Genomic DNA, 12,538 nt, shown 5'->3' with positions numbered 1-12,538 from the left:
CCATATGACAATGGTGTCAGTGGAACCCGCAATGCTCGATTCTAGATGGAATCTAGTCGGCCGAGGGCCTGCTCGCCATTTGGCATAGAAAAAATAAGTCGACTACCAACCTAAGCTGTACGGGGATCGAGTCCTGACTTTCTTAGACTTTGGATTAACATTTTTTTTTATTTCTTTTTATACCCTTGCAGAGGGTATTACGATTTCAGTCAGAAATTTGAAACGCAGTGAAGGAGACGTTTCCGACCCCATAAATTATATATATTCCTGATCAGCATGACTAGACGAGTCGATCTAGCCATGTCCGTCTGTCCGCCTGTCCGTCCATTTTTACGCAAACTAGTCTCTCGTTATATCCACGGTAAGACAGTTCCAGGTACCCAAAAGTACCATCATATTACTCCAACACATGATAACAAACTCATATTAAAAAGATACTCATTCGCCGAAGACTTCCAAGTTTTCCCAAAACACAAACGTAAAACTACTCATAAATATCAAGACTGGAGAGCGCCAAGCAACAGCGGAGAAGGCGAGTTTTGAGACTGGAAAAAAGAAGGGACACGAACCGAAGGAGAAGGAGCAGACGAGGTCAAAATTCCAGCCCAATACAAACAATAAAGTTTACCCATTAGTCCCAATCGGATATCTTGCATTTTCTTGGGTCACGGGCTGCTATGCAACATAAATTTGGTGGGACGAACGTACAATATCTCTGGGTTAGTCGCGTCGTTTAAGTAGAGCGTAGAACGGTCGAAAACAGTTCGTTACATCATAATTTAAAAATAATAACAAGAAAAGACTGCTTTGATTTTGATTTAATATAAACTGCTTTAATTAATTCTGGGGAAACCCATGGAGGTCCCACGTCAAAATTTGTAGGGTTCAACAAGGATTATGTTTAGAACATTATACTAATTTTTTATAAAAATTAAAAATGCCGATTTGCAGAAAACCGCGATTGAATATTTTTTTTTTAAGTTTGGCCTATAAGTTGCTTGGGAACTGTTATGGGAGTTATTTTTATCTGAAAGGTTGGCAAAAATAATAGTTAAGGAGATTTTTTTTAATTTTTTACGCCATGTAATTTAAAGTTATACACAATCTTAACAAAAAAAGGCATCGCCATATCTTTGCTTCTGTCAAATGGATAAATTTTTTTAATATTTTTAAAATCCTGTATAAATGGTATAATATCGTGATAAAAATATGAAACCGTTTTGAGACCATAAAGAATCTCGATACGTTTCACAAAGAATCACTCATATATTCTTAATCAGCATCACTAGACGAATCGATCTGCCTGTGCGTTTCTACGCAAACTAGTCTCGCAGTTTTTAAGCTACCGGAATGAAACCTTTCCAAAAGTCTAATTCCTATTGCAGGTAGTTGATTATAAGAATCAAAAGATTTATAAGTACCTCACTCAATTTGACACTGGGATCAAAAAATAAAACTGTAGACACACAAAAACACAACAGTATAAGAACGCATAGAGATTGCGAGAGCCAGAAAGCGCGAAAGATTGGCTACCGACTAAGCGTGGCTTGCGAAACACAAACAAAATATACACGAGAACAGTTCAAACGACAAGAAACGGGAGAGAGATTACAGAAAGCTATGGGAAGCAACAACAAAAGCTATTGAAACAAATGCACCACAGCGTACAGAAGTAAGCATAAAAAATGCACAGACCAAAATCAGAATATAATTTTTTAAAATTCCTGAAATAAATTAGACAATTAAACATAAAAAAACGATTTTAAACACAGATACTGCTGATTATGATGAACTGGGTTACAAAGCAAGGCACCAGTAGCACAGATATTAATGACAAATTGACAAAAATCACTGAGCACAAGATAAACACAACAGGTCCAAAGCGACGCTTAATCGATAAATCGATTCCTAAAATCGGGAAGCTCTGTACATACAAGCTCCGACTTCGACTTGCTGAAGCTAGTTTCCTTTTTTGTTTTGTTTTATTGTTGTTCTATTTAAAAAACAAAACATTTTTTTGTAATATTCTTATATATGTTTATTCGATTTAATTTTGTGTTTAGAGATTTTTAGTAGTTTTCAGTTTTAGTTGCTAATTGTGTGTATATTTTAAGTTTTCTATGTTGTTTTTCCGTTGTTGGAGGTGTGTTTTATTTTTTTTCATTCCCCTTTCCATTTTATAGTATTTGGTTTTACTTTAAACTTAAAAGTTTAATGAGTACGTTTGTTTTGATGTACATTTGAATTGTTTTTTATCACTTTTGTAATTTTATTGCTTTTAAGTATCTTTATGTGATTAATATGATCATAATATTAAGATAAATACACATTTGAATTGTTATTTAAAAATAAAATAAATTACACAAAACAAAAATTGAAGAAAATGGTTATGGTACGGATGTAAAACAAACAAATGTTAGAGAAATTGATGCAAATGCTGAGAAAATGCTATTGATGAGAGAATCTAATGGTCAGAAGGAAGAGCAAGCGCCTACGATAGATGGGGCTATGTAAATCCGGAGACAAAACTAAGTTGAAGAAACGCGAGGAAGGCCGGAAGAGCCGACGAAGCAGTTATGAAAGTTATGAACGATTGCCGCTACATCCACTTGTGTGAAAGAGTACGAGCGAAAATGTTTACGTGAAACAACGTGTGTCTATTGTGTCCTAGTATGACAGAAATGAGATATTCTATCCAAGGAGACCGAATACACTTGACAACAATTTTTTTAAAGGGTTCAGGCCTGTGGGCATTTAATAATGTTACTAAAGAGCTATATAAGGATATCTGCACTCATAGTTTTTGATCTTAACATGTGGTATTTCTGAAATCGCGGCTTGAAAACATATCCACATTTAATCTTTTGATTAAAGATATAAGTTAACACCGGCCAAACGCCCCCTTCCCTTCACCCCCTCTCGACCCCGATACCGGACACCGCATCTCTCCCATCACCCCTCTCGACCACCCGCAAACTAGGGCCCATTGCCCTCACCCCTCTCGGCCACCCAGCAACACCAAAACATTCGAGTGGCTACAATTTCAAGTGGCTACAATAATGCAGCCGCTAAGTTATGGTACCAGCAGCGATGGAGCAGCAGCGATGAAGCAGCAGAGACAACGTCAGCGACGCAGCGACAGCGACGTCAGAACGACAGCGACGCAGCGGCGGCGGCGTCAGAGCGACAGCACAGCGACAGAACGTCAGCGGGAGAAGTGCAACGGCAGCAGGGCGACAATGCAAGAGCGCTGACCGCCCGCTATCTGCCTCAGCTATAGCCGCCTCTACCCCTACCCATCGCTGCGCCCTAAAGGAAATGCAGCGTTAGCATATGGGACTTAGCAACACATTGGGCAAAATACCCAAAACCGCTGCCATCGGCATCGGGTTTCCGGAGCCGCTCTGCCAACGTTATGCTGACGGGCGGTACCGTCCAGGCCAACCAGCGACTCGAGGAATGATTTTAGATTTACTTGAATTTGTACCCCTGACCAGCCAAGACATACCAACCTAAGTAATAAAACCAATTGTAACGTTTAAAAAGTTTACTGTTTTATTTTAAAGTAAAATCGTAAAATCAAATATAAAGGCTTGGAAGGAAGTCAAGACGAAGAAATCAACCCAAGGGAAGGAACCGCAATGAGACAGATCTTAACTAGGTAATATCGGGGAGAATCCTCCCCCCTCTGGCCATGTCTGGCCATAACTTATATCATCGAGTGTTTGAACTAAATTTTTTTGGTATTCAAATTAATTTTATGATTAGTCGTTGATTTTAAAAAGAATTTTTTATTATTAATTATTATTTTATTGGTGTTAGACTTTAATTCACTTAACTCAATATTATACTTTTACTTTCTATCTTTGTTTTGAATGACCGATCGCGGCCTCAATCCGAAATAGACTGACTTCCTCATTCTAAAATCGTATCCAATGAACCTCGGCCAGAAGCTTTACTTTTTCAAGCTTCTATAACTTTAATTTTTGCTTAAATAAAAAGCGTATGCTGAAACTGTCGCATCCGGTTGTGATATAAAATTATGGTGATTGATTTAAAATTAAAATTAAAGCTCAAAGTGATCTGAACTAAGAACGCAAGAGTTTGGACTTCGATCGTGAGAGATTGGGCTTCGAACGGAAGCTTGTGCTTACTTTTCGATTGGTTTGTTTATCTTAGCAGGACAGCCAAGCACGGCAGTAGCTAATAAAAGCGGTTGCGGAGGTTTTTTTCGGCGGTTTTAAATGTATTTTGTATGAGTTGTTTTAATTGCAAGCATATACATATCCCATAATCAGTGTGTTTTGTATCCCACGGAATCCTCCCGTTTTATTGCATTTCAAATATTGTGACCCCTCGTTATCTTCTGAGAATGAGCTGGAGAAAGTGAACGTGCGTACCCACGAACCCGAATCTCACCCCCTACCGTTGATTCCTTACTCATGACTGTTTGTGCGCGAAAGTTTGAAATTTTAATTTTGGGAGTTTTGTTCTAAATGTGCAGTTTTTATTTTAGAACAGAGAAAATTATACCATTGTAAAGGGCAATAAAAACGGAAGGATTCTGTGGGATACCAAACACTCTGGTTATGGGATGTGTATATGCTTGCAATTAAAACAACTCATACAAAATTCATTTAAAACCGCCTAAAAAAAACCTTCGCAACCGCTTTTAATAGCTACTCTTAGCTTAAGGCTTAGGAAATTCGAATGGTTGCATCGCGACATCTTATGCCAATACTGGCCCGACCTTAACTGACCATTTATTCGTATCTTGCTTACACAGAGATTGCCTTTCCTTAACCTGTGTCAAAGATGTACACCTTCAATATTTACCTACATCCTAACCCCTCTACACCACGTTCACCCCCGGTAATTTGTTATCAATCCTAGTGTTCGTTTTCCTTCCAATAACCATTCGACTGGAGTATTGGGCTGATCCTTATAATCGGATTGGTTCCAGGAGAACAAAATGCCTGTATACACTCCCTGTAGATGTCAACCTGTTCAGTAAACATTCTAGACTATAAAAATGACACCACTCACATTGCTCAGGATCAGTTCTTGAAATGCCTCAGTACTGTATTCTAATAAAATAATTAGATCCCCATCGGTCCTTGTAATCGCGCCTAACAATTCGAATCGTGCTTTTTACCTTTTTAACGTGTGGGTGAATAAAAAATAAAAAAAACCCTAAGAATGAAGTCATTCATTGATTGTGGAGATGAGTGAGTTTGAAGCTCATTGCTCAGTGCTCAAAGCCTCGGAATGCCTTCGAGGTTTTAATGTGTAAATCAAAAATAAGGTGTGACTCATGCTCTACCTCAGTTCATAATTATGAATTTGACGAGCACTACCAAAATTGTAATATACCTAAAAATGCATTCAATATTTTAATGAATGTTGAAAAACGGCAACCACAAAACAGAAGGCAAAATCATCTGGACGATCATCCCACAACATCATCAAATGCTCTCAAACGGATGAGAATGGATAAGGGTAAGGAAGTACTCAACCAAGAAAAAAAGCTAAGATTAACGAAAATAAAAAGGATTTAAAAGTAGAACTTTTATGCCCTACTTGTGGTGAAAAATATCTTGCATCAAGGGAACGTCAACACATATTGACCGATAAGCATAAGAACGCATCAGCCAGAGAAGTCAGAAATAATGAAAATATAATTCTTCTGAACTCACAAACTGTTTTCCTGTAAAATCATATCGAATCAATAGTACAGTCCAAAACACTATTGATTTAAAAGATTTTTATCAGCATTGTCAAAAAAAAACAAGGAAGAACGCTATAGTCGAGTACCTCGACTATCAGATACCCGTTACTCAGCTAAAGGGACCAAAGGAAAATGGAGATATGCCAGCAACAAATGCGCCACCTACCGGCGGTAGACAGATTTAAGCGTTGTGGGCGTCAGAGTGGGCGTGGCAAAGTTTTTTTAAAATCAATCGATAGGTATTGACGAGACCAATACTTTTCAGTTAAAATTTTGTATCTAGCACGAAAATTGTGGGCGTTACAGGCTTGGGCGGTTTGTGGGCGTTAGAGTGGGCGTGGCAAACTTTTTTTTTAGATTAATCGATAGGTATTGACGAGACCAATACATTTCCGTTAAAATTTTGTATCTAGCATGAAAATTGTGGGCGCCACAGATTTGGGCGGTTTGTGGGCGTTAGAGTGGGCGTGGCATATTCGCGTAACAAACTTGCGCTGCGCTCAAGCCTACGGAATCTAAATCTAAAGTCCCGTGTCTCTATCTTTGATATTTTCCGAGATATCCGCGTTCATATTTACGATTTTTTAAAGTTTGTGGGCGTTAAAGTGGGCGTGGCAAACATTTTTTTAAGTCAATCGGTAGGTATTGATAAGAACAATACATTTCACTTAAAATTTTTGTTTTAGCGTCAAAACTGTAGGAGCCGCAGTTTTGGGCGGTTTGTGGGCGTTAGAGTGGGCGTGGCACTCTTCTGAAACAAACTTGCGCTGCGCAGGAATCTGAGGAATCTGCATGCCTAATCCCAGTATTGTAGTTCTTATAGTTTCCGAGAGATCAGCGTTCATACGGACAGACGGACAGACGGACATGACTAGATCGACTCGGCTTGTGATCCTGATCAAGAATATATATACTTTATGGGGTCTGAAACGCTTCCTTCTGCCTGTTACATACTTTCCGACGAATCTAGTATACCCTTTTACTCTACGAGTAACGGGTATAAATATAATTGAAATTATAAAGCATTGCATGATAGAATATAGAGCCATTAAATTCAACCTAAGAGTTTATGGTACCTATATTGAACAAACAGACGAAGGAGTTACTGTTGAAACAACAAAACATTTTCGGACTGCATATAATTCTTTACACCAAAATGAAAACATTATCGATGAACTAAATATGGCAGTAGATAGCCTATTAGCATCGAGCAGTGAGTTTCAAGAAAAAGACTCTGGTTGGGCAATACAAAATTTCAATTATTTTGAAATTACTATAAGCAAGCTAAAAAACATTCCTGCTAGCGGATACATACAGGCTCCGAAGAATATAAGAGCCCGAAATGCACTTAAACGTACAGAATACTGACGTATTTTTTTTCAAATGGTGCATACTAGCATTCATAGCTAATAAAAGTCATGAGAGTGCTACCTTTACAACAGCAAAGCAAAAAAAGTATTCACGAGAGAAAATGACAAAGCGCACAATTTACCACATTAATATTAATAACGAAATATTTGTATATGACGGAATTAGATTGGATTTTTCAGGAATCGAGTTTCCAATCACGAATAAAGGGATTATTCATTTCGAGAAAAATAATAAAGATTTTAGTATAAATATTTATGAGATCGATGCTGATGGTGACAAAATTATGGGTCCCACGTTTAGAACTAAATGTATTCGCACTAACCACATAAATATATTGGGAATAAATAATGTAAGCCAAGAAAGTATGCATTACGCTTACATTACAAGTGTAAAAAGATTACGCTACTCACAGCATTCCAAGGCCAAATCTGGCGGATGTTTTTGTGATAACTGTGCTACGTAGGCATGTTAGTGCACGAGTCCTGACAGGGACTTGGGCCGAGGGAGAGGCGTCCGATGTTCAGGCACCATTTGCCAGCATAAGCTACGTCGTATTCGGGTCGTGGGATCTTGGTAAGCTTCTCTCCTCTCCAACATAACGAGAATAAATATTTAAAGTACCTGGAATATAATATTAGTCATAAAGTTCGTCAGTCGTCAGTCCACACTGTCCCACAAGCTTAGCTGTCGCTTGATCGCAATACGATCGGGCTGTGTTTTGGCCATATTCCCTCCCCTTCACACCTTCGAGTGCCAATGGATCGCCGCGGGCCGCGCAATACGATCCCCTATTGTCTATGTTGTCTGTCTAAAGTTATGTCATTGTACTTGATCTACTCCACTCCTCGCGTCAGCACACCATTGGCAATATTTGGTTAGCGGAGAGTATCGAATTTACCACCTGTGAAGGTGCACACATCAGCAAAATGCTGACTATTCACGACTACAAAACGTCGCTCAGAGAGCTCTTGCAATAGTACATAAAACAACCAGGCTGTGGAAAAAGTTTATAGTAGTCTATAAGACTGTAGGATACTGCACGGATTTTTATATATGTATGTTTATATGAAAGGAACCGTGTTCCGACAAACTGACCCCCTCTTTAAATCCTGGGCGACAAGATCTCGACGCTCCGGATCCCGGGCTTTGGAAAATATTATATTGGATATATATAAATATAAATATACGTGCACCAAAATACGGCTGTTCGTAAGTATACCTATTTACTTAAACACAAAATATATAGTTATATTATGCCAGAGGCATGCGACTTCTTCAACGGCTGTTCATCATGATTCGCACTTTGTCTATCGATTCGGTTGGTTTAAATGTATTTCAGTGCATGATTGAATGCTTTCAATGTTTTTTGTTGATTTTCACTTGTTCTCCAATTGTATTATAAGAGGATATTGGTCTTGGGTTATGCGTGACTTCACTTTGGTTGGCTCGATTAACACATTTATATTGCACCACTACTTTCTCCGAAGTACGTTATTGGTCACCACGCTTTCGAACGGATGGCTCCTACAGCTGAACAATTTTCAGGAGCATTTTCACGGGTACAGCGGCTACAAACATCACAGTATGTCAGATGTTGTCCTTATTGTTGATCCTCTCCACGTTCTTTGATGACAATGGCGGCGCTGGTTCAACACATAAGGATCTTTCGAGCAGCGATTTGTGTCCTCCTCAAGGACTGTTGGATATGGTGGCTGGTCGTGGTGGCAAAAGACTCCGTGGACGACTACTCCAGGGAAAGTCGACTTCCCTCGGAGCTGCCGGCTTCCGTCAGCAAGACACACAAATGGATTCTCTCTTCTTCTCTAATTGTCTAAGGTCTTTTATAACAGACAAGAGCTTTTACTTGGCTGCCGGTATGGATCGGATCACATAGGTGTTCCCAGCTAGGATTACTATTCCCCGATATCTGCTATCTTGGGAGTCAACGGCCGGCTGTTGCACTTTGCCAGCTACTGGAGTATGGTTGCCAGTAGGTCGATCGTGGCCGTTGTTCTGGCCACGCGACACCCGAGAATTGCCGAATTGCATTTTCTTCTGCCTTTCCCAGTATGAGTCTGGTTAGTAACATGCACCCCTCCCCCTGTCTAAAGATTCGTCGTTGTTTCCCTATGTGAATCTTTCTATGTGAAGGGCGTACGTAACAGTCTCGAAGTGATCGATGCGGACCGCATGGAATGACTTCGCAAAAGGAATCTGCGTACGACCATCGCTGTCTGTTCCGTGTTTCTTCTCCATTTTAGGCGCCCATTCACGTTTGGCTTCGACCCACTCCTCTGATCAAGAGTTTCATGTTTTATCGGCTGAGCTACGGTGTAATACGGACCGTGCCAAGAGTCAGCCTGGCTGGAGGCCCAGATCAAAAACTAGCCCAGTCTCAAACGGTGTGCTCAGGGACATGGCGACCCCCTGTTCTAACTATCGCCTTACCTGGGCATCGCGGATCTCTGCCCGGGCGGACTTTTCCCATTCTCCGCAACTCGTGGGACGAATTATGGAACATAAAAAGCAAATTAACAATACAACACAAAACACAGAGACGGGAACTCTCAAAAAACCCTAGGAGAAGCTGAACACTGGTTCCACCATCCGTACCAGCACGGTCCCGAAAGGGCCGCATCCCAAACTGGGGATGTCGGGTGGCAGAAAGCCAGCCGCAAACGCCTCCGCCACGGGCGCATCTGGGCCTAAAGTTGCGGTAGGCACTGCCAAGGCGCTCGGGCCACCCGCTGGAGCAAACAAATATACATAAGCAGAAAGGCGGACTGCCGCCCAGACTCTGCGCTCACATACTAGGAGCACCGTTGCCACACCTTCGCCTGAATGGCTAAAAAAGGTAGAGTGGGCAAGGGAGGTGCTTCCTAACTATGGGCAGGAAAAGCCCACCAAAGATGAGGCTCAGGCGAAAAGGCAGCGATCCCTCGAACTACCCGGACCATCGCGAAGAGATCTAAGATCCAGCCATCGGTCTCGTCCGCCGAAATCACGAAGAACCGTGTCCTGCTTGGCCTAATTGACAGGGGAAACCCGAAGGGCAGGATCCCCAGGAACAAGTGGAAGGCAGTGGAGTCCCACCTTTCTTTCATTTGCCTTCGCATGGTACGGGAGAAGACAGGCACCTCGCCCTGCTGCATGGACGCGAGCTGGTACCAGGGCAGCGTCAAGGTGGTGGCCTGCGGCAGTCAGCGGTCGGCCGACTTGTATAAACAGCGACGAGCAAGCTCGGTGAGGTCTACGAAGGGGCAAACATCGTCGCGCAAGACTGGTTCGATGTCCCCAGTAGGCCCCGAGCCAGGATCTGACTTCCAGCAGCAATCAAGGCGCCGGAGGACATCCTCTTCATGTTGCAAGAAGGACTCCACGAAGGACTGGAAAGTCGTCAAGGTGGAGGAGCATGAAGGGGACGTCAACCAGGCGGTGTTGGTCCTGAACAAGGAGTCAGTTGCTCCGATCGAGACTGCTCGAGGAGTGCTGAACTTCGGGTTCAGTGCGATCCACATCAAGGTGTATAAGGGCGACTCCAACGCCGCTAGCAGCTCTGCCGGCAACCCAGCCGAGCATGTGCTTGCTGAGGAGTTGGAGGCACCTGGTGGGCCGGAGGACGGCTACTCTACCGATTCGTCGCTAAGCAGAGATATGCGAGCGCTCGGACCGGCTATCGAGGACGTTGACCTCAGCGACACTGAGGAGGCCGACGTCACTGTGGTGGAGGTTGAAGCTGTAGATGTCACTAAGACTTCTACAAATAAACCTTCACCACAGTAAAGCAGCGTCTGCTGCACTTCTGCTTCGCCTGACCGAAGGCGGAGCCGACCTAGTCCTTGTACAGTAACCTTGGGTAGGAGGAGGCAAGGTTGCTGGACTAGGAACAAAGCAATACAAGCTTATGCTTGACCCCAAAGAAGGTAAAATTCGAACCTGCATATTAGCCAAAAAGTATCTTAGTATATTTCTACTTCGCAATTACAGCAACGGAGACAACACCGCAGCAAGCCTGGAGCTGCAAAGTGGCTCTATAAGGGTCCTATCGGCCTACTTGGCCCTTGAAAAGGAAAACCCCCCAGATGCGCTGGTCAGAGGACTGGCAGAGGAATGCGAAAAGCTCAGGAAAGGTTTGGTAATAGGCTGTGACGCCAATGCTCGTCACACCCAGTGGGGTTGCCCAAACAACAACGACAGAGGTGAGTCTCTTTTTGATTTTATTCTAAATTCGAACCTATTCTTATGCAGTAGGGGCAATGTCCCCACATTCATAACTAAAGCTTGCCAAACTTTGGTATCAGACTCACTCGTAGGCGCAGTCAAAAACTGGGCAGTCTCTGACGAGCACTCCTTTTCGGACCATAGATTCATGGACACCGTATTGTCCCTTGATTCGCCCTTGCTCCAGACGAGCCGACTGGCACAGGTACAAAGAAGTTCTGACGAATATCCTCCCCATGGAACCGTCAGAAAGCATCATAAGCCCACAGGAGCTGGACGGAACAGTATATAAATTCACAGAGGAATGCAACACTGCCTTCAAAGTGGCATGCCCCACAGGGAAACCAAGGGGAAGGAAAAAACCCCCCTGGTGGACCCTACAACTATCAATCCTCAGAACCAACTGGAGATGCCTGTTTAACAGAGGAAAGGCGGGAAATGTGGAAAATACTCTCTAAGACAGACGCGCCTTTGGTCTATCTTCAAAAAGCAAATGGATCATGGTCAGACTCCAGTAAAGAGTCCTTGGACCTGCTCCTAGACGCTCACTTACCGGGGAGCCAACAAACAGGTCATCCTCCTGAAAGAGGAGCAGGAGAGGGAATCGAATTAGATCCCCTCCTATCAGACCGCAGCATGAAATGGTCCATTCATAGTTTCAAACCATACAAATCGCCGGGACCGGACGGGATAACACCGGCTCACATCCAACAAGCAGGACAAATAGCCATAAACTGGTTGAAAAAAATCTTCCAATCCATCCTGGCGGTAGGAGAACTACCAACAGCATGGCAAGAAACAATGGCGGATTTTATTCCCAAGGCAGGGAAGGCCACTCACACCATAGCAAAGGATTTTAGGCCAATAAGCCTAACATCATTCCTGCTTAAGAGCTTTGAAAGAATGATAAGCCTACACATAAGGGCCACCGTAGACCCGACAAAAATATCAGAAGCACAGCACGCTTACACCAAAGGTAAGTCAACCGAATTGGCGCTACACTTGGTGGTAAGCAGCATCGAGAAATCACTCAGCATCAAGGAATACAATAACGTGCTCCCCACTGCTATAACAGAATCTCTCACAGAACTAGGGGTTCAGCCGCCAATGGTGAGGCTAATCCATAAATTGCTGATAAGCAGAATGGTCACAGCAACACTAACCTCAACCCAGACTAGACTAGTGAACAGAGGCACCCCGCAAGGAGGTGTGCTATCA

The sequence above is a fragment of the Drosophila subpulchrella genome, unplaced genomic scaffold (assembly GCF_014743375.2).
Source record: "Drosophila subpulchrella strain 33 F10 #4 breed RU33 unplaced genomic scaffold, RU_Dsub_v1.1 Primary Assembly Seq78, whole genome shotgun sequence".
Lineage (NCBI taxonomy): Eukaryota > Metazoa > Arthropoda > Insecta > Diptera > Drosophilidae > Drosophila > Drosophila subpulchrella.
Note: the sequence above shows the minus strand (reverse complement) of the source record.